At 24.0% G+C, this 25849-nt stretch overlaps 1 protein-coding gene across 1 annotated transcript in view; it reads left to right on the plus strand.

Annotated features, from left to right (window-relative positions):
* LOC114132764 (glycine receptor subunit beta-type 4-like) overlaps positions 1–25849 on the plus strand; it is a 232287-nt gene that overhangs the window by 31346 nt on the left and 175092 nt on the right. The gene's annotated exons all lie outside the window — the stretch shown is intronic.

Consider the following 25849-nt stretch of genomic DNA (forward strand, 5'->3'; position numbering starts at 1 on the left):
ATTTTACCAGTTATTTAGATTGTTATTTTCTTTACGTGATTTGATTTTCAAAATATTTTGACTTTTTTTGAGTTATTTATAGACAAATGAAATTTTCAATTTTCCTAAGAATTTTTGTTTTGAAGTGTCGATAAAAATTTTTTGACGGAGTCAAAATATTTGAAAAATTAATACAAAGTTCTTCATAAGTTATTTTTATAGCGATAAAAAAATTATAAGAATACATAGGCACAATTTTTTTTTATTAGCATTTGAAGTTCAAATTTTGACAAAAACTCGTCAAAATCATGAATATTTGCAAATTATTTTGTAGTTCAAAATTCATGATATTGTTTATATTTATATCTAACGTTAAATATTCTAGACTGACAAATCATCTCCGTTTAGAATCGTTTTTCGTATACAATGATACCCATCATTGCATTCAAATTTAACCTTTTCGGACCTAACCGTCCGAGGTCCACCCAACCCCCTAATGTACAGCAGAGCGGTACCCACTTGCCGACTTTTTAAAATTGTAATGCCACGACAACCACATCATATCCTGTAGTGATAAATTATTTAACTGTGCAAACAATCAAATATATATATATATATATATATAAGTTTGGAATCTTTGATTCCTTTGAAGTACTTATGAGTGTTCAAGTTTGTGTCCAAGATGCCTGTACTTATTTTGATCGTATATATACTCAAAGTTTAGCTAAAAACAATACTAACATTCAATGCACGTATTCATCTATTTGAATTGTCACTAATATTTTCAAAATAGACAACCCATCTATATATTCTAATTTAGAGTCTCTTTTTTTAATCACAGAAATTATTTGTCGTGCGCTAAAAAATTATAGTTATTTTTATTCATTTATTTTGTTACATTTGTTGAAGTTTATCACTATTATAGTGAGATAGATGTATAAATTATAAAATGAAATCGATTTATTTCGAAGAATTATTTTTTTTGGAATGATTAAGCTCTACGAGATAAATATATATGTATACTAACAATGAAATAATATCAATATAATATATTACAGTTTTTCTTCTTTAGTAATTTGATGTTTTATGTGAGTTGTCCATTTTACGGAATGTTCATAAAAGATATTGTGTAGGTACAATTTACGTCACTATATTTGTTCTCAAACATCTAAACCCTCTCTTAAGATATATATTATGTATTCCATTATCCATCGCTTATCTAAATTTTAAAACTTACTTAACCATTTCAATACTTACTTAATAGGAGTTAAAAATTCATCTATTAAAATATTTATATAGATTCACTCTATAAATTAATGATCAAAAATTCTTAAACAAAAATTATAATGTTTTTGAATTTTAGTTTAGATAAACAAATAAAATATAAATTCTTAAGAAAATAAATTTAAGTATTAACAAACCAGATTTTTTTAAATATTTTTTTATTAATATGTTATATGTTATATTATTTTGTAATAATATTTGACTTTTCTTTAAGTATTTCGATGGTGTAGTTACAATATAAAACACAAATTACACAAATGTTTTAATTGTTCAATAATATATTTTTAATAAATTTTGCATGTCACAATTGTCTGTTTTATTTTCATAGTATTTATTATACTAGTTCATTTATATAATTCTAGTTGTTAAAATATGTGTTAAAATTAATAAATTTCCCAAGACCTAAATTTTATAAAACCTTTATCCTTTGCTTGGATATTAAATTCATGCTTTTTTTCTTTCAAGTAGAGTATTAATTCAAATTATCTTCATATTGATACTATCGATTTTATAGCAGTTGTAACAAATCTGTCGTTTAAAGGATTTATAATATTATGTATCACTTGTTAGTGTCCTTTACTTTATTACTTGTTATTTTAATATTTTATTATTAATATCATGATTATAATAAATGCGTGATAACAATTCAAAGATTAATGTATAATGGTAGATTTATTATTGAGTAATCAAATCAAACAAGTAGTTAGGTAGCAGTTTTGTTTGTTTTATAACTTTTTCAATTTAAAAACTATATTGGCTCTATACAAATATGCCAAAATAAAAAAAAAACATATTAATTTTGCATCAAGCAAGTTAGATTAGGATGTGAAATTCATTATTTGTGTTCAAACTTTACTGTCTTTATTATTGAAAGTTATTATATGAAATTATTCAACTAATACTTAGTTAAAAAAAAAATATAAAAATAATAATCTCACTCCCTGATTCTTGAAAAATATTCATGATGTATAAAAAAATATAGATTATTTTGTGATTTAATATTTATGCTACGATTATCGAGTACACAATTCAATCATTCACAAATACATTGATTGGTCGAATGACGATTTTTTGAGTAGTTAATTATTTATTAACAAATTAAAACTTAATACGAAAAAAATAATATTAAAATATTTTGCGTACAACTAATATTTTATAACTATTTTATTTTTATGTATTTCAGTATTTGTATATAACATAGTATAAATAGGTTAATAATATGCTGCCGAAGGGATCAAAATCATTGTTTTTTTAAGATATTTATATTTTAACCACACAAATGTAATTAATATAATATAAAATCACTACAATAAATATTTCAAGTGTTATTTAGGTAGGTATTGCTTAAAATGTAATAATTCATCAATTTATCATCATCAAACATATGTATTATTGTATCACAGTACAAGCAAGCAATTAATTTTCCCAGTTGCAATCAATTTGTATTTGTTGGGCTCTAGCCGTTAATATTTGTTTTATGGAATTTATGTCACGTTAACAAGCCTAACTAAAGATGCAAAGTATTAATAATAATAATAATATAATGTACACAATATGAGCGAAATTTCAGGGTTGTGGAGGTCATAAATTTCTATCGAACAGTCACATATTGTGCATCTACTTTATTGGATAACATACAACCTTTAACAATAATTTATTAATACCTATACATTCGGCTCTAGCATTGTTTTTAATGGTTGACAGGTTTTATTTTTAATTTTGAAAATCAATTGAGAGGGAAACTTTCCCTCAATTAATTTGTGGTATAACTAAAGATGCTGTGTTTGATTCATAGTACTATTTATATTAAATTAATTATATAATTATAATTGTAAACATTATCAAAATCATAATAATTAATTATGTTTTCTCTAATACTTATATTAAAATCTCGAAATAGATTCCGCTGTTATTTAGGTAGGTAGCGAAAAGCTTTGTATTAGTTTGAAAATATTATATAAAACGAATATGATTTTTTGCTATGAGTACATTTTAATTGTATCATCAAAGACAAAAGTATCTTCTTTATTTTGTATATTTTGGATTTATAATATTATTCTGGGAAGAGCTTATGGGATTAAAAATAAAGTTCTTCATGAGCTCGTACTAAATCTATATTTAATTTATAGTTAAAAAATAATCATATAGTTGAGTTTGTATTAATATTTAGTTAAGAATGGTTTTTAATTTTTAATATTATTTATTTTGTCTATATAATTAAGTTAATATTTATCAATTTTAATAAAATGACTATATTCTTTAGCTAAAATATCTAAAACTATGCTATCTAAAAATGTAATTGTGAATAAGGGTAACTCCAAAAAATTACTAAAATATAAAATAAATAAATAAAAATTGTTTTTTGAGTCATAGGTAAATATAATAATTTATAGATTCATGGAATGTTTTAGATTTAATGTTATATTTTGTGTTAAGGAACATTATATTATATTATTATCTTATAATATAAAATGATAAATAAATAATAAAAATATTATTGTGGTTTAGAAATTATACTATTTTCAAAGCAACAGTTGACTATAACTGATCAAAATATGATATTTTAATATTCTATCATTTTTTAGTTGATATTTAAATCATCCTCATAATTGACATAATTCGATATTGATGATGAAAATATAGACACTTAAATTTAATCTGATTAATGATTATTCACTGATTAAATAACATTTATAAGTAAGTAATTTAAAATCTGTATAGGTAGATCTAATCGTTATTTTAACACCACATTAGGCGTTGGAATTATAATACTATTATAGTTATAAGTTATAACTTTTAACTGTTATTACTAATAATTATACTTATACAATAATAAAAATTCATCTACCCATGAGAAAACTCTATGTAATTTTTATTTTGTGTTCAATTGATTTACCTGACACAAGATTGGTAAAAAATTTAGAATAATATTATATTATTAAAAATTTAACCTTAAAAACCTTAACGATATAAGTAGATATATTGAATGAATGGAAAACATGTCGATGTCGAGTTTAAATTTAAGCACTTTTAACTCCAGTTGTATATGAAATGTATAGATAGTATTAAACACATTGTGTTATACTTGACAAGTGCTTTTTTTTCTTTTCTTTTTTATCAAAAATTTCATAGGGAGTTTTAAAAAACAAATATTACTATTTATTTTTACGATATTCACATTTTTTTTGTACCTAGTGTGAAAAAAATCAAACAACAAAACAAAAAATATAATAACATAAAGCATTTCCATGTTATATCAGAAAGTAGACGTCGCTTATATTATAATATTCACTTTGTGCTGGTCTTAAATACATATCATACAATCGAATGAATCTTATAGGTGGAGTGAGAAAAGAAAACATAATTTTTTTATATATTTTATTTTTACTTAAATTTACTTTAATACATATTACATTATTACTTATTAATAAATAAATGAAATCAGATAATAGGATAATAGCGATAAATGTAAAATGCGATAATATTTGATGTACATACACACATGAACCGAAACCAATAATAACCAAAAACAATAAGTAACTTTTCAAATTCAATTTATTTCTAAATTTTAACGAAAATAGTGAAATATCAATACGAATTACGAGGGATAGGTTAAAAACATATTGTTAAAGACATATTTTATGATGATAATATTGTATGAAGATAACTCACACGACTCACTAGAATATAGTGGATGTTGTCACCACAAGTGTTGTCTATATATTACTAAAGTAAAACATGGACAATTATTTTCATTCAGAATTATCCATTTAATTCTCTTATTGTTATATAATAATAATTAGACTTTTTATCAAATTTAAAGGTAAGAATAACAGTGTAATGAAAAAATTGTAAAAACCTTAAAAACAATATTGTATTGTCACCTGTATCCGACTCAAAATCATATCATCAGAACCAATTTTACGTAAAACATAAATAGACTTCTAAACATTATCTTTGTTTTACGATACTTTTTAAATTTACTTCTTTAATTTTAAACAATTAATGAGTATATTAATATTTTCGTATCAATATGGTATCGTTACTCATGATTTGTTTAAAAACAAAATATATGGTAGAAAACACAAGCATACAATGACCAGAACCTAATGTCACTATAATTAAACCTGTAATTAAATTATAATAAATTCACAGTGATTTTATACTCTCAATATAAAATTGGTTCTACTAAACGTAGATTTGTTAAACGTTATACGTTTGTAAAATAGAAACATAGTGAATATTATTTACTGAACACACAGTATGTCGGTACGATGTGTTTTTGAAAGACGATTTTAAATAGTGAACTTCTTGAAGTCGATGTAACTTTTTGATTCAGATATAGGTAATTTTTTTGTAATATAAATACGAAATAATGATCAATATTGTTAGTATATACGTAATTTCTCAAATGTTTTTTTTAAGTAAATAAAGTTTATTCTATCTGTTATACCTATTAAAATTATTATAATATTATTATTTTATCATGTTATTAATAAATAAAATAAAATAAATAAATAGTAAACGTAAGGGGTAATTGATTGTTAGGTTCCATAAATACACATTTCATCAGTTTATTTTATTTCTCACTCAAACGAATGATTCTAACTCACTTAAATGCTAACTTAAATTTTCACTCTGAAATAGATAATCGACTTTTTTTAAATATATTCAAGGGAGCGGGCTAGAAGAGTATTTTTAAAATATACTTAAGCTTGAAATGTACGTAGTATTAAACAACATATTTAATATCTATATTACATTTCAAAGGATAAAAATATAATGTATGGTTTAGTCTCCCTTCTTTCCTGTATGTATTTTAAAGAATTTGATTGTTTTCATTGAACAAAAATTTGAATAGATAGTATTTTTAGATAATTGACTAAAAATATGAAGTTTATTAGCTAAATATATTCTATAAGAACACATAATGACTATTTTTTTTTTTTGGCTGACACAACTGTGATAAAATTGAAGACGGTGTTCATAGAACTAAACAATTAAATCAATTGAATAACTTAAAAATTAAACGCAAACCAGTACAACAATTGCAATAATAAATAATGTAATCTTCTCCATCAAAGCGTTCAATCACGGTCTCAACGATACAAACGATTTAATTAATTTACCTTTTGTTACATAAAAGTGCTTTCATTATAAAGTATCGAAAACGTTCTACAAATTGTATTTTCGAAAATAACAACGGCATGTACGAACACGTGCATGTACTGGAATTATTGCGCGTGTATAATATTATATAATATTATTTTAATTGTTTGTGATATTACTATATACAGACGTTTCCACTCAGGTTGGAACAAACAAGAATAATTAATATACATCATCGTGTTAAATAACGTTAAAAGTTTGTAAAAATATAATGTACTTGTGGTTTGTAAAAAGAAATAAAAGTTGAACATAGTCATATAATTATGAGTTCTATATAAAATCATAAATAGTATATACTATACTGCGTGTGTATTAGTTATGCTGCTGTTTTTTATATACATATACATATATACACACATTATACAGGGTTATTTACCAAGCATGCTTTCCTTATTTTTACCTTTAATTAATGTATAATTTTGTTCAAATTCTTATTTGGTATTTTTAAATTTATTTTAAGACTATATTTTAAAATTCTTGAGATATTTTTAATACTTGAGGAATGAAGTATAGCAATGTAATAATTTATATATTTAAGAAAGCTCCTTTTTTGTTATAATTTAGGGAATGACTTATTTGAACATATCGATATACCTACCTAATTAAAAATTTAAACTACATAACGAGTAGTTTCTTAGTTACTAAAATTGTTGTATTGTAGGAATAGATTTTCTTGAAAATAGCTTTAAAAGATTTTAAAACATGTGTAATACTGAATATAATATTTATTTTATTTTACTTGGACTATTTTTACAAATGTTGATATATTTATATTAATTACAAAAATTAAATTCACTAAATTTCAATGTATTTTAAATCTATTATTATAATGAACCTACCTGAATCCTCGTTCAAATTTTGATTTTGATTTTGATTACTAAAACTCTCATTTGGAAAACAAAATTTTGTATTTCCACAAGATATTTCTTAAGTAGTAAAATTATCGATTTTTTAAAAATATGTAATTTTTAAGTTCATTTAAAAATATCAAAAATTAAATTTTGAATAACTGTATTGTGTATTATCGAAGGAGAAAAAAATAGGTGATTATACTTGGTGAATAATCTTATATATTATTATACCTATAATATATTGTACTGTTTACGATAATAATGTAACATATAAAAACAGTAGAATTCTAAGTGTAGTGTATCGTATGACGTAAAATTAAAATAAATGAGCAATTTCATTATTTTAATTTTTAATTATCTAGTTGTTTCTTATTTATGTATAGAGTGCCTTTTCAGTTATCAAACATTTACTTCTTCTTAATATTATACCATATTAATACATTTATTCAAATTCTATTTTTTGAATTTCTAATTTCTAATTAATAACCATATATTCAAATACTTACAAAATGTATATTTTTATAGTAGGTAATTAAGGAGTTAGTGTTCTGTGAGATGTGGTACAAAATTCATTTTTTTCCAATCTAAGCATTTATTTATTTTTTATTTTATTATAAATCTCCAAGAAGATTATTACTCTTTAAATCGTGATTAATGTATACAAAATGAAATTTTAACGAGTCGAGTAGAATGTGAATTACTTAACTTTAAGTACTAAGGATAACATTATTCATGATAATAGGCTTAGTAGATTAGGGAGCTGTGATATGATTTAGAAAACTATAGTAATAGTATTATTACATGTACCCTAGTAACTATAGTAACAATATAATAGCAAGTGTTTAAAATACATATAGAATTGAGACCTTAACATATTAAGTCTAAAAACTATATTAATCACTGATATTTATCTATTTTTCTTTTATAATTCGTTTAAGTTGACCGAGTAATAAATATTTTATGATATTTTACACTTTTGAATTTCGATATAGATAATTCATACCTTAATATCACATTAGGTTGATATATTTTTTTCCGAAAATAATGCATTTATTTTATCATTAATATTTAACTATTATACTAATATATATTTATACTACATTTAATTAACCTTTAAACTCAAAATGTATCCATATATTTTTATAAATACCACAAAAGAGTAAAAACATATTGGCTCATAGTATAAATAGATAATATTATGTTAAAATAAATCAAAAATATTATTGTGTTTAATATTTTAAACTTTAAATACCTATACAAAATTATTGTCTTTATATACATTTTTATATTTTATGTTTATAGTATAAACTATATTTATGAAGAATCTTGTATTATATTTTCAAAATGTAGGTAAAAATAGAAATTTTTCATGAAGTTTAATCTACAAAATAATTTGTAGGTGTCGTGATTTCGACAAATTTTAAATTTAAATGTTTATAAAAAAAACATTGTGACTATAAATTTTAGGATATATTTTAAATAAAAAATGAACCATTTGTTGGGAAACTAGTACTACATTTTAAAGAATTGTATTGACTACCTACTTAATAGGTATGGAAACAAACACACATAGTACACATCTACTCACAAAACACACACACATGCGTACACACAAACAATCATTGTAAAGTCAATACCTTCATCGTTCCGCTCAGAATCTTTAAGGAAATCTCTAGTTCATATTACTGAGTTGCCTCAAGAGATTTAATTACCTATTTAAAATACGGTTTTTAAGTACCTATTTATAGGTATATGAAAATCAAAACATTAGAATTTAATGAATTTAATGAATGTATAATTTATTATCACATGATAAAAAATGTAAATCATATAAATGTCTCACTATTTAAATTATAATTATATTGGCATTAAAATAAACGCGGCGGTTGGCGTAGTTAACGAATATTGACCAAAATGATACAATAATAATAATTATTATTATTACTGGTAGATATCGTAGTGAATTTAACGAGCGATAACATATATATATACATAAATAATACGGGTATTAAAATATTAATTATTACACATACTTTCAATGCATTGTGTACAGATAATATGATGAAATATTTATTAAAATATGTATGTATATTTTATAAGAATGCAGGACATTCTTTCCCACATATTAAATTGTATATTTTCCTTCTATATAACAAAATGTGTTTATTTAATAATTTATTAAATACTAGGTTAGATCAAATAATTGTGTAAACATAATATAAATACCTATATGAACATCAAAAAAAAAAAATTTAGGTGGTAGGTATTGTAGAATAGTATATAAGTCTATAATGGTTTATTTTTGTAAGATACTTACTATACTTTTTAAATAATATAAAATTTTATTCTGATTAAAATTATTACTTATATTTTATATTTAAATTGCAATCTGTTATATATTTAGATAATGTAGACGTAAGAACTGATTTATTTGTTTTTGTTTCACTAGTGGGGAGGAATATCCGTAAATCATTTTACAGAAAAGTTTGCTCGAAAAAGTCAGGTATAAAATAGTAATCATTATATAATAATATTCGTCATTGGAAATGGAATAGTGATGCAATGCAGTAAAATGAATTATCTATTATCTACGATGAATTAAATTATTCATTAAGTACGATCGTTAATGATGGTATTGTACTGTGAAACATAGGGATTTTTTCGACTTCCACTACGAGTTAGGATTTTGCAACGATTAATGATAGATTTAGATTATAAAAATGTGCATGGTCGTATGTACGTTTTGTAAAAAATATTACTATTTTTATTAAGTTTAAATGAAAATTGTATATCCTCGTGTAGACGATGACGTCGTGTTGAAATACAAAATAAAATAAAAACTTTTTATCTTACAACGGCCGCTTTTTTCATCAAATCATATGTCTCGGTCATTGATTTTATCCTTATGCGTGTCGAGCTAAAAAATTCAAACACCATAATACTTATATCTAATAAATCCCTCAAGACAAATTTACTGGAAATGCATTTAACTGAATTTCCGTTTAATGTGTGACCATAGATCCTGCACTTCGTAATACTTAATTTGTAGCTAGGGTACTACAGTAACAAAATTTCTAATACGTCTCTCAATTTATGAGAGATAAGATGACTTATTGTGTTTGACATTTTAATTTATGATTTTTATTCAAGTATATAAGGCACAGAAAACATGGCTATTAATGAAGATTTATTCGCTGAGCGCTTATAGAATAATTATTAGCGTATAGGTAAATAATTTAGAACGGTTGTAGGTAATTATAATTATTTTTAGCAGCTTAAAACTATGTGTTATTCAAAAGAAAATATTACAAGTTTTTGCATAATACGATAGTCAAGTACTCTTAACGTTTCGGATATGCGAATGGGAAGAACTAAATTCGATTATTGTGATCCGTCAAAACCGTTATTAATGTCTGCGATAGTCAGGTGCTCTCTACGCTATACTTATACACAGGTAAACGCGCAACGTCATTATTCGATGGTGTGTACTGTTTTATTTTTAATTTCCCCTGGGTTTGTTTTGCTGAAACAAAAAAAGAAAAAGAAAATGTATTGTCCCGATGAATTTATAGCTATAAATTGTCGTAGTCTCGACGACAAGTCTATGCAATTTTATAGAATTGTTTATTTATCCTTTTATTCACCGATATAGATAATAATGTATAAAACAATTAACGAACCTTAAAGTCTGAGCCCTAGGTGTTTCTCATACAATTTTAACATTTAAAAGTATGTTGTAGCATATTATTTACCATACAAAATAACAGATAATAAAATCGTCTCTTCGGTGTGATGATTTATCTTGGTTCTTTTCTTTATTGTGTACGCGCAATGTAAGATCTATTATTGAACAGTGATTTATAGATCAATAATTATACACATAAAGTAATAAGTATTAAGCATCGTTTGTAAATAATGATTACAATAGTTCTGAATGGAATTCGATTTATTCAAATGGTCATTATTTAACTATAAACTAATGAATTTAATTTAGTTTTTATATAATATATGACCAATTGTAATAGCAATCTTTTACACATACACAGTGATACACATGATATAACCTCGCTTAGTCTAAGTGTTGTAGAAAAGGTATGATTAAATATTTTCTAACAATTAATATCAACCAGTTTTAAAAATGTATATCATATAACTCCAATGGGTAAAAATATTATAGCGAAAACCCAACTTGAAATTTTTGTATTTTTTTAATTTTAATTTTTATTTCATTTATTAACTAACCTACAAGAAAATGTCTATTTATATAAAATAATAATAAAAAAAGTTAAAATAAAATTCTAATGATTTATAATTTAAATATTATTCATAAGACACAAAATTGTTTATTAATCTGAAATGTTATTATATTTTTTGCACTTATTATTTAGGTACTAGTAGAACTTATGAGTTGAGAGCTAATCTATGTTAAATTTAAATTTAGTTATGAGTTTTTAGTGTAGTAGATACGGCGTTTAATAAAATATTTTTCTAATTATTTATGACTTCATTTTTAAAAATCTCCATGGGCTTCCCTAAGCTAGGGTCTCTGAAAAAAAAGTCAATTTTAGAGGCGTTTGATCAGCCCGGGCTTATTGGTCTTGGATTTGTCTGTGTCGACCCTGATATAAATACATATTATATAAAAAAAAATATATATTAGATCTATTGTGAAATTGTATTGCTACTATGTTTTATATAGGTCACAATAGTACATAGAATATTATCCAAGTATGACAGCATTATTCATATTACACAACAATTCAATAAATAGTAGGTATATAATATAACTGAATACAAAATGAATTTGCATTTTGATAATAATATTTTTAGATATAATTTATTAATACATATATTTTTATAAGTATTGAAATTAAAATTTATTCGCTTGATCAGCAAATAATTTTTATAATGTATTTAAAAAAGTGTTTCGATTTCTATACAATTTAAATAATATATTAAAGAAGCAGTTCTAATTATATACTTTTTTAAACTAAATAATAAATATAGACACAAAGGTTATAATATTAGAGAGAAGCGCATTGTGTTGAAAGATATTTTTCGTTTTTTTTTTTTAATTTTCTTTATAAAGCAATAAGTGATAACCTAACCTATCAGAATTCTTATTTTGAAAGACATTCATAACGAAACATCAACTATATTATAATATAATATGTGAACAACGATTTTAAAACTCAGAGATATTCTCAGTAATGCGTTGCTCGTGTGTCTTGCAAACCTTGAAAGAAAAGAAAATCCGAGAAAAGTATCTTTATATACGTGTCATATCTATAATAATACAAAGATATAACGTATACTTTGATATAAACGCATTTTAATATAAATCTATCCATTTATTAAAATATAATGTGATATAATAGAATATCAAGTTTTAAGATATATTATTAGGTGGTATATTAATGGTAAACTATATAAATGTAACTTAAAGTTTGACGAAAACAATAATACTTAGAGTTCTAGTTTTCTGACTCGACGTTAAATTAATCAGTGTCCACTGTTTTTTGTAGAATTATAATACCATCAACTATTGAATAATTTTTCAGAAATGTAATAGTTTTATTATAGATTTCAACATAAACTCGAAAATGTTCAATAAATAATTTAAATTTATATGTATATACACGGTACCTATATATAATCAGAAAATACTTCAGATTTCAATGCGGATGCATACATATTTAATATTATCTAAAAAAACATCTGCCGAACAGTTAAAAATAAAAAAGGTGATACTCATTAAAAAAAAAATAATTTTTACCACCACGGAAAATTCTTTAAGTGGTAAAAATTAAAAATTAAAAGATTTGAAAAATATATGATGTTAAGTATATTTATTAACTCCAAAAATTTAGTTTTAAACAAATTCACTATAAAAGAAAAGCGGGGTGACCATGCTTGATTAATCATCCTGCTTATCATATTATATAAATACTCATGCTTACGTCCGAGCGCTATATAGCAATGTTTTATACAGTTTTATGGTTTTTTGTTGTATCGTGTATCTAGAGAAGTATGTGGAACCTTGAAAATTCAATTGAAAATCTGTTTTATTATTTTCAGAGCATGGCCCATTTTTTATTTGAAAAAAAAAAATATATAACTCTATTGATTGAAGACGAACGAAAATTATGGTTTTTTTTTTCTAAAATGAAACATTGTTTTATGTATGTTTACTTGTGACATAACATATCAGCATTAGACGAATCATAACTTATTTATTTGTAAGCAGTACATGAAAAGAATTACTTATCGTGCGTACAATACTTTTTGAGGGTACAAACGTCTTATGCTCGATATTATAACCTTGATTCCAGATCTACTATGATACCCCTCTTGGCGGTATTAAAAATACTTGGGCTGATTCGTTTAATGTAACGATTAATTATTTTAAAAATCATTAATATTTTTTTTTTATAATATTTAATTATCACATTTTTACTTTTTTTAATTATAACATTATGACATAATATTTTGTTGGAATATTCAATGTATAAAAATCAATATTCAGCTGAGTAGCTAATTAGTTATACGTATTTTAAGTTTCGATAAGCAGAGTGGAATGGCACAGAAGGTAGACCTTAAAAATGTAGGTTTTAACTCTTTCTCAATTTTTAATAACATAAAATTAAGTAAAAAAAAATATCAATTGTTTTTCAAACATTCAAGTGTTCAAAACTGTTAAATAATATACTTAATGAATAAGTATAAAGATAGGTACATATTTTGTTATAATTTATGTTGCAATATTATTGATCAACATTCAATGATTAAATTTTTTAACTTTAGTAAATAAATTAGTATTTAATATGTTTTTTTCGAATTGGGCATAGTGATTTCTACACAGACCGAGGAGCGATATTGGGGAATACAAAATACTTCTTTAATATTCAGTATACACCATATTACACCATTCTTCACTCGTTCTTGCAGCTGGTTATTTATCGTGTCACAAATCATAATAATATTGTACATCATACCCGATTTAAAAATAAATAAAGCTAGTATAAACAAGTAACCTCATTACCAAAGTTTATTACGCACGATGCACGCTCTGCAGAAAACCACAAACGAAATATTAAGTGAAATAAACTATAAAATCCCAAGAACGTTGTATAACAATATAAAACAAATTAAATGATACACAGTGCCTACTGCTTAATATACAAATATGAAATAATAGATCCTCTATGAAACCTATAGAATTGTAGGGATGCATGATGAGAGGAAAACTAAGCACAAGAAATCGAGGAAAATGTGTAATAAAAAAAATAAAAAACTATAGACGTCTATTCTCACCGGATCATTTACATAAAACATGTAAAATGAGATGAAACTATGTAAACACGGTAACAAAACGATGAAAAACAGTGAATAAACATGTTTTCTTACGATTAAAAATGACGTAATTTTATTGTGTTCGATAACATGTTAAATGTTTGATAATTTCTTTTCAGGAGATTTTCGATTTTGTTTGTATTAATATTTAAAAAAAATAATATTTGAATAACGATTGGAAAGTTAAATTTTTCACAAAAAATTTTCTGGCTCTTATGTTATTTCAATATTCGTTAATATAATCTAAGTCAAATGATTTGATCTTATTTGATTTTAAAATCAAAACGAGATTCAGGGTATACGGGTATACGCAACATCACCTTTATAAGTGGAGCTTAATATTTTATAAGGTCGACAGCAACGTATAGGTACTACTCGTGGTCGCAACTCATCGGTGTTTGATGATACATGATGAAAACGATGACAATTAGAGATCTGTGACTCAATGAACGAATAATAAGGTGAGTGAATGGTGAATGGAGTGACAAATATATACATATAAATATATATATATATATTAATATCTTAATGCACTTATGAAATAATTGTAAGAGAGAGAGAAAATGGAAACTTTCTTTGACGTGGAGTAATGCGAATCCGTTTGCACAAAAAAAGTCATTACTATGTCTGACTGTCAAACAGGACAAAACAATAATAATATCTGACGTAATATGCTCACTGTTAAATAGTAATGTGAAATAAGACGCGTTGTCAGATTTGAAGGAAATGGTGACGATAGTAATTGGTGCGATGTTCCAGAGACTTATCGAGACGACTTTTTTTTGCAAATCACCGTTTTCAAGTATGGACAATTTTACGATAAGAAAATATTGGCTATATAGTTTTTTCTGATCCTATGATAGATGTGTGATATTCTAAAAATCTAATAGCGATATGTACTTATCGTTATTTAGGTATTTATTTGTTTAGATTACTCAAATTTCAAAAAATTTTGTTTTTTTTCTATACATGAAAACTAGAAATTATAAATTTAAATATGATCTGGAGAATTTATTATTATATAAATATTTTAAAGTTGAATTATCAAGAATTTTTTGTAAAATAGATACTCAAACCATAAGATAAGTTTGAAATGTATAAATAGTAAGTACCGACTAAAGTTGGTAGTGTATTATATACGAATGACACAAACTAAATTTTTAATTGATGAAGGAGACAATGGTATAACTAGCAGGTGTTGTAACTTGATCACCCCTATTGAAAATTTAATACCAATTGTTTCACTGAAAATGTCTTTTACGTATCAATATAAATAAGCAAATCACCAATACGCGCTCATGCGTATACAAAGATCAAATGTATTTTTTTAAAACGAATGATATACATTTTATTTGTTAATAAATTTGTCTTTTTAAGTGTTTTAGGTTCTGAGCAAAATTATGAATATATAGTTATAGTTATTATAACAATGTGATGAAATTAATAATGTCATTGTGTATAAAAAATCCATAATAATGTAATGTATGTAAAAGTTTAAGTTGCATAAATTACGTTTCTAAATTATAACAAATTAATTAACACTGGTATTTATCGTTTAAATGAGTAATTTCGTTCAAATTTGAACTTAAAAAGTCTATAAAAAAATATGATTAAGTATTTTTAGTATTAAATATTGATGTACAAATATAAAAACAACATAATATGTGAAATTTTGTATTAAATTTTCAAGAATTTTTACCAATCGAATATTTCTTTATCAACATTTCAAAAAAATAAACTTTGAAAAAAAAATGAAAAATGTTCATGTCTATAAAGAGCTCAAAAAGAGTCAAAATATACTGTACATACAATAATATGTTATATAAATTTTTTTGAATATTTGTAGTTTTTTCAACTATTTTATTCATTATTGGATTACAACAAAAATCATAAGGGAAGAAATAGTTATTATATGAATGAATCCGTTGTCGTAAAAATTTTAAATTCAAACCGTTATTATTACGAGTTTATACTCATACATAAAAAATTTAATTAACTTCTCGGTAGAAAATTTTTTGCTTAATTTTTCAAATTATAAAGAACCTTGAATCAAATTTTTAAATCTTAGGTAGGTATAATAAACATAACATTTTGTGTGTAATTTTAATTACACATTAGTTAGTATTTTTCGAAATTTTCACGAATTTTGTTAAAATTCTTAATTTAAATGCTTATATGTATATATATAAAAAAAAATATATGTAAATTTTTTGATACTTTTTAATTTGGAAATGAACTACTTAAAAAGAGCTCCGTTACTTTAATATCCTAAGTTGTGAACTTTTATAATAAAATTTCACAAGATTATGTAGTCATTATATAACGAAATGTACCCAATATAATTTTTTTTGTAACTTACAAGGGAATTCAGAATTTTAAACTTTCATTTCGGGTGCTAGAGTGACGTCACTCCCGCTCAGAATCATTTTTCGAATACAATGATTTAAATTTTACATATCCAAACAATCTATATTATTATAAAATATATTGAATTTTACCAAAAAAAAAAGAATATTTTAATTTTTTTTCAAATAAACAAATAACAATAAAACTAATATTACAAACTCTATTGTTTATAAGTATTTACAGATTTAAGACGAGGAACCTTTTGGTAGAAATCACCCTCGTCATATTTTGGTAGGGAATACCGCTCTAAGAAAAACATTCATTGCATATGCTCATAAATACCTATTGCATTTTTCTGTTCAAAATTCGACTTTTAAACGTCAAAAAATGAACTAATATAAAAGAGTTTTTTTTTAAAACACTCATAATATTATACTCAAGTTATTTAACAAACACATTTGATTTTTAGAACATAGTGTTGTGTGGTAATCGTGGTATGAACGTAGTGTGATAGATACATAACACTACATTCACAAGTCACAACATCTACCTAATTATAGTTCCTAATTGAATTTATAAAAAACAAACACATCATGTTAACATCAGCATGCTGTACGCGTGTATTATAATTTTGAAAAATTGACTTGATAACAATTACGAAACATAAAACCGTTTATTGAGGTTGGCTAAAGAGTGATTGCTTCGAACATTTAGATCGCAATTAACTTATTTAAATTGTATGATACTTATTAGGAAACGTGTACCTACCTAATCTACTTCCTGCATGTTATTATATTATAGGTAATAAGATATAGGTAATATTATATATTAACTATAAATACAAGTCGCATAAACTGCTGATCGCTAAATGAAGCGATATATTTTATACCTAATATGATTAATCGATACTGTGATATACTTCATACATCTCATTGTATATATAATATATATGATATATATATTATCATTATTACTCATATTATCTCCCTATTGTCTGTGTCACTCGACATAATATGTCCTAATAGAGTACAACAGTATAAGTTAAGCACACATATATGACGAATACTTTTTTACATCTCATTTGATGTGTTAATCGTTCAATTGTTCATAATTCGTCCCTTTTCTTCAGCCTTTAACATCATAGATTATGCTTGAAATATTAAAATAGTTTAAAAATAAAATTTCATATCGACGTATATGTCTTTATGTATTTATATGAATAATTATATTCTTAACTGTAAATCGTTGTTTTATAAAATAGATACTACGTTAATTGTTACGAATTGAAGTAACCAACAGTGATAAGTAAAAGTTAAATAAATCAGGTTGCTGTTCACGACCAAAAATTCAATACACATAAATATTTAAAAATAAAAATTTCTTATTATGCCACAATAACATATATATAGCTAAAAAAATAGTGAAATAGATTCTCTTATTATATTATTACTATCTCAAATTCCTTTTAAAATTCCATCTAATTTTTTACATCATTCTCTTCTTTCTCGCATCTCTAAGTCTCTTACTATAATTATGACTAGGGTTAGGATGTTTATGATATTACATATTTTTTAGGTTGTCCAATAGCTTTCATTCTTATACAGAAAGGTGTCTCATAATATCTATATTCAAAATATCAATTTTTTGTTTTGCATATAATTGCATATTTTACCATTTTTTATTTATAAGTGCATAATTTGTGTTTTTCTGTTGTTAGGCGCATATTTGACGGTTTTCGATGCAAAATGCTGAAAAATAACATAATTTTATGGTAAAACGAACAAGACCATAACTGGAAAAAAATTTCGCTGTGGGGGTTTAAACATTTTTTTAAATATATAGATACTGAACGTCATTTTTACGTTAAAAATATAAAATTTAATTATTTAATAATAAAACAATATTTCTAGTTTTAAAAAATTCTATGAGGAGGTCATACCCATGGACTCTCCCCACAGTTACGGCCTTGAAAATGAGGACATGAAAATAGTACCAACATAATTTGTTGATATTCTATATGTTATATAATAATTTAATTTATCTCTATATATTTGTTGATTGTTTTTTTGTTCACATTTCTTTATTTTTTAATGCATATTTAACTGTTTCTTAGTGCATAAGTGCATACAAATTTTGATATTCATACATTTTTTAGTGCATAAACATCCTAACCCTAATCATGATAAAAACTGACAAAAATTTACCTCTATGACGTTAAGTAAAGCAAGCTGTTTTGGATCGACTTTTTCTTATTCATAAAAAATAATGTAATTGCGTAGTAATTTATCTAATTTGTTTGCCTACTACTTATTCACAACTTATTTTTAATTATATTATTTTTATTTTTATTATTACAACACTGTACCTATATCATTTATATTAACATTGATATAAATATTCGTCAAAGATTCAAATGTTGTGTAAGTAAATATTCTATATATTTTGTCAATACTTAGGATAGGCAATCTAAATATTATAATGTGATTTGAATTTTATTCGAGTATATGTAATGAGAATATTGAAATAATTGAATTATTATGTTATTTATTCTAAGTGGTATGCAATATTTGTTTTTACAAATATATTATAAATATATATATTTAATATATTTATGCAATATTTTTACGAGCGTTTCCAGTGAATATTTGTTAACAAATTGTTATTGACAGTGAACGCAAAACTATAAAAATGATTTTTTCACTCAATTTCTGAAATGTATACTTTCAGATCTATATTATTATTCAATACCTATTAAGATAGAGATGAGAATATTTTTAAATTATTAAGTTTAAATAGACATTTTTGATTAGGAATGAAATTAAGATAAGATATTATATATCTAAAATATTTGAATCTACTTGGAAAGTAGGTATCAAAATTACAAGAAGTGTCTTTTTTATTTTTTAAATCATAAATTAATATAAAAGAAATTTAAATATTAAACAATATAAAAATAATTGATTTAATAAACGAAAGATAATTTTGTCTAAATGGTGTCCATTTAAAATATGTTGTTCATGCTCTTCTTCAGCATAGCTGATAGAATCACTTTGATTTTTTTTTCAAGCGGAAACTGTAAGAGCATGAAGTATATCAGCATTCATTTTCAAAAACTATAACTTTATGGTAGACTCAATAAAAAACAATGAAAACATTAAAGAAAATGCTAATTTGCTGTGACGAACTAGGAGATTGAGGACACACCGCTTCAAATTGCCACGTAATGGAAAGAAGTGCCCCGGAAAATTGTACATTGAAAAAGTTATGGATACTCTATATATTATAAGCTTGGTAGATAGTCCTTTACAATTAAACATTACTATATCTTTGTTCCAACTAAATTTGGATATCTACGAAATGTATTTAAACCATTGCCAAAAACGTTAGTCTCTACCCTAGCATTTGTAGCCAAATCCAAATTAGCATACCTCTCTGACCATGTATTGTATGTTATACTATTATAATTTATACTAAAAATACCATACTTGTGAGCATATAGATAATTTTTTAGTAGTTATTTGTCTACTAAGTAACCACTCCACAGTTTTTAATTTAACTTTATCAAATACAATATTATGATATGAAAAATATTTATAAATTATTCCGTATAATATATCTAGCATGTATTTTATACGTCATACCAACTTCCGGACGTTGCAGCCTAGTAAGAATCATCGCTATTATCTCAGCTAGTACTAATAAACCGATGTCAAAACTATATTCGTTTTCGGGTTTTTGTTTTATTATATAATATAGAAATTTGATACTATCATGTAAAATGCGAGATATTGCTTTCGACGAGGATGCCAACTTTGCTTTTAATGAAAAATTATTTGGCGAACGCTGACTACATAATCTACTATCGCTGAATAAATAATGATTATTTATTACAAAATATAGTTTCGTATTATTGAACATAATATGTACTCGTACACTATAAAATAGTTTATCTAAAATATGCATATTATATACATAGCTTGTTTATCACACAAACTCTAAACTCTAAAGACAAGTTTGCTCACGTAATACAAATTAAAACCTATTTTGCGTTTGTCACAATATTGTTTACCGTTCTCCAAAACCTATAATTTTTGTATTATGTGCTAATTCAGATTTTTAGAAACGCTAAAGAGACGCTCAGGTGTCAATTTTAATTAAAACAGCAATTTTCTTATGACTTATAAATAAAACAATATTAATTTTACCGTATAATAATATACGACAAACCCAAAAAACACGTATTTGCAAAAGCCTAATTAAGTTTTTGATTAAAACCATCGATATGAAATCATTTTCAGTGTGTACTGACAATTATTTGGAAACACCTGGTTCAGTAATTCTATCAATATAAAAAATATTTTTCATGTTTACGTTGAATATTTACAGCTAAACGGCATTATTTCAAAATGTACTATAGTATACCTCCATAATATTGTAACTATTAACGTTTTTAATCGACAACTTACCTATCTCATGTAGTCATGTCTAAAATATATACATATGTAATCTATACCCCATTATAAGTACTAATAAATATAATAAAGTGTATCTGATTTAGCTTTTCTAGGTAAATTTATCTATTTTATTTTATATACATGCGAGTACTGGACCCACTGAGAATACTTGTGTTGGAGCCCAGAAGTTCTAAATAAAATTATCTAAAAATAATGTTTCTATTTGATAAGTACTTAATACAAACAAAATTTATCTTACATTGATTATAGTGTCTATCTATACAACTTTAAAATAATATATAATAAATGTTTCTTGTTAAATATAGAATATTTAATATAATATAATTATTGTAACATTATTAATTCATTTGGGGTTAATGAATACCGTTTTTGAATAAGTTTATTAGAAGGTTTATGATATAAGATGGTATTTTATTGCATACTTTTGTACCGATTATTTTAAAATGTCTACTAAATGTGATTTTTCTCGGTTTTTCAATGATACAATTGTTTTTGCATACCTTGTGTTAGGTTAGGAAGTTAAACTCAATGCGTTATTGGTTGTAGTATACATTTTGAGTTTTAAATATATTGTAGTGACTTTTAGGTGTATTTTTTTTTTATTTAATTCTGTACGATCATATATTTTTAATGAGTACATTCGCTCTTTATTGGTCAAAATTCTAGTACCTAGTTTTATTTTGAAATGCTTAAAACTGTGATATAGATCTATTGAAAGCATCACCACAATCTATTATACCATAGAATATTATTTAATCTACCAATACTAACTAATAAACCTGATACAGTTTATATAATTTTAACCTAGTTTTGACTTCTCAATATATACATCATCTTTCTAATTTTTAATGATGTATTAATCAGGTTCTTCAATCTTATATTATTATTAATTAGTAATTTTAATACCTAAATATTTTAAATTATGTTTTATATTAATTATTGATTCACAAAATCAGTTGTTTAATTGCGTACAGTAATTATTGTGAATTTTTAGTTTTGTCTCAGTTAGGTTAGGTTAGATTTTTTTTAGATTTTTACCTAACCTAACTTAACCTAACCAGTGTGCATTACATTATCTATCAAGGCATAAGAAAAAATACATGTTTAAAAATAAATTATTTTTATCATTAATTTTATCTATTATTATTATATTAAATATCCACATGAGTCATCCGAACATAAAATAACATACGCATATAATATGTTGTATTTTTACGTACATAATTTAAATAAATTACGTATAATATAATGTACACACTACACAGTAAATGTATGTATTTTATTCCATTTACGTGTATTTATTCGCAAATGGTTTACTATATTTAGCCCAAAACGCTACAGTTAGCCATCTATAATATTTAGTAAGAATTGAATGTTTTATACACTTTATACTCGTCTGAAAACAATTTCGAATAAACGGTTCAGCATTTTAAATATTAGGCTCCCGTACTCATAAAATCTGTACTACTCGCGTGTTAAGTATTTGTGTCTTATGCGATTCGATAAATCAAACCTACTATCGTTGTATCAAGGTACTCTGCTGCAAACGAAATCATTTTGTTTGGCATCTTAATAATATATTATACGTTCATATCTATCTGTACCTTTAAAACACATCAAATATAACTTGAATAAATAAATACGTATATGGGTTACTAATTCACCAGAAGTAGTTGAACACTGAACGTTTCAACTTTATTGCTTACGACGAAAAGTAATTACTTAAATTTATGTAGTTTTTTACTTTGCAAGATCGTAACATCTTTAAGAACATCATAAAAGCTGAACATGATTAAAATAGTTCTTATATTTCATCGAAATGGTTTCATCCCTTTCTACAGTTCAATACAGTTAATTAAATTTTATTAATTGTATAAGATTAGCTGGATTTTTTTTTCTGCATTAAGTTCTATGAAAATATTTTGATATTTATTTCTTAGAAAAGATAAGTATCATATATTCATATTCATATTATGCCACAAACATTCCTTCACTTTAAAGTTAAATAAACAAAGGAAACATAATATTATAATCACTTATACAATATAGATAATAATATATTATACATTATTATAGTAAATGGGAAACATAATATATTTTTTATTACATATAGAGTTGATATAGAGAAATTCATTAATAATGATAATTTTTTTAAAATTATGCAATTATATATTTATAAACTTAAGTTAAGGACCATATTTTGAAATACTTAGGTATGTAATATATATGCCATTTAACTCATTTAAGGAATGAAATTAAATTTTAAACTAGTGGTTTCTGAGTTGTTAAGCTTTATACAAATATACAATAAGAATATTTAATAACTGTTTATATCAAACATTAATTTAATAATTCATATGATATTCAATCTAGTATAGTTATTAGTTATTATAATTGGACAATTTTTTTAAACTATAAAATTTCAATTTTATATTAATAGTACATAGTTACTAGAATTCTCAAATAGGTAATAGAGCTTACAATATATCTTCAAATTGAATATTATAATGATATAATGAACCATTTTATTCATGATACATAACGTTTAATCATTTAGAAACTACTACTAGTTCGAGTTATTTCGATGTATATATATCAACATTAAAAAAAATAAACAATACAGCTTAACAATTTATAGTAATAAAGGAGTTTTCATTTGAAAAGGAGAATTTTATATCGTACATAGACAGTGTTTGAATTGAATACAAATCGCATTATTTAAAAATAATATGGTATTAATGGATCTTAAAAATTACAAAAAAAATAGTAATTTTAATAAATTCGTTATTAAAGAGAAAATTTAGGTTAAGTTAGAACGCCTTAAATCATCCTGTTTACTATATAAGGTAGATGGCGCAGTAAAGAAATAATATTATATATCATGTTGGCCAACAATTTAATTTTGGTTTGAAGATTATTTTTTTTTTATATTTTGGCAGTTTACTACTTGTATTTGGCCTGATTACGGACTTACGGTATATGAGATATAAGCTGTTGAAATTAATTGTGAAAATTTTGGCACAATAGTATTTACTGTAGGGCACTTATTTAATATTGCGTAGTAAATTTAACAAATTTTAAATAGGTTATTTTTCGTTATGATAATTATAATTGTCACTTTACAGGATATAATTTTTACTGAAATTACTTGAATTTATAAAAATAATTAAACAAACACACTAGTCTCTCGAAACTATTTGAGTATATTTTGCTTTTCTTAAAGTTTGCCTAGCATCGTATATATTATTATAAATTGTTTATTATTTGATTAATCGACGACTGCGTCATTTATATGACCATTCTGCGGAATTAATGAAGTGTAATGTTATGTAGCATACAGGGTGATTCTTTTATCAAACCACATTCATTATTTCAAAAAGTATAGATTTTTTTTAAAAATGTTTTATTTAAAGTTTTAAATGCATGTTGTTCTACAACTGTATACAATTTTAATTTTTTTCACTCTTATATTTAATAGTAAAAAAACTATCAACTTTTTATTTTCAAATGGTAACCTTTTTAATAATTGCATAAATAAATTAAGCCATTTTTTTTATGAATTTTCACGTTAAAATTGTTAACTTTCGTTGATCCATCGGCGAGTTATAGTTGCCCAAAGTTGATTGGTTTTAGAAAGATTTTAGGTGATACACATCAGTATACTAATTAGTAGAACTGGGGTTTTTAATAGAAGAGTCCAGTATCTATAATAGTAATGAATTCGATATCGTCGACACCAGGTTATAGTAGAGATAATATTTGTACCTGTTACTACGTTACTACCTGCCATAGCTGATTATCAATTGTCACATAATTATAATTAATTAGACTAATATTATTAATCATTACTACTTATCTACTGACGAGTTATAACACGTTTACACTCAACAAACACTTCCCAAAACAACCAAACTTTGAGAAGTTATATCTCATCAACGGATTAATTAAATATGAAATTTTGAATGTAATAATGCTTAAAAAAAATAGCCTTATCAATTTATGAAATTTTAAGTATAGGTTGTTATTTGAAAACCAAAAGTTGATAGGTATATCTAATCAATATAAGAGTTGAGTTGTCTATGGAAGAGTTCTACAATCCTAGAATAGTATAGATCTTAAATTTTGAAAAAAAAAAATTGAAACAAGTCAATACTTTTTGAAATAATGAGTGGCGTTTGATAAAAGAATCAATCACACTGTATATTAATTCTTTTAATAGTTTTATAGGAAAATTCTGTGTCAAAAATATTGAGTAAATATTGTTACATATTTTCTTTTGCATAATATAATTTTTGTGTTAATAAAAATATAACTAAAAATACAAGTTAACCTTTTACAGATTCTGTATCTTGTTTTGAATTTATATTTAATTTGTGATTAATTATAGTACAT

This window comes from Aphis gossypii, chromosome 2 (assembly GCF_020184175.1).
Source record: "Aphis gossypii isolate Hap1 chromosome 2, ASM2018417v2, whole genome shotgun sequence".
Taxonomy (NCBI): domain Eukaryota; kingdom Metazoa; phylum Arthropoda; class Insecta; order Hemiptera; family Aphididae; genus Aphis; species Aphis gossypii.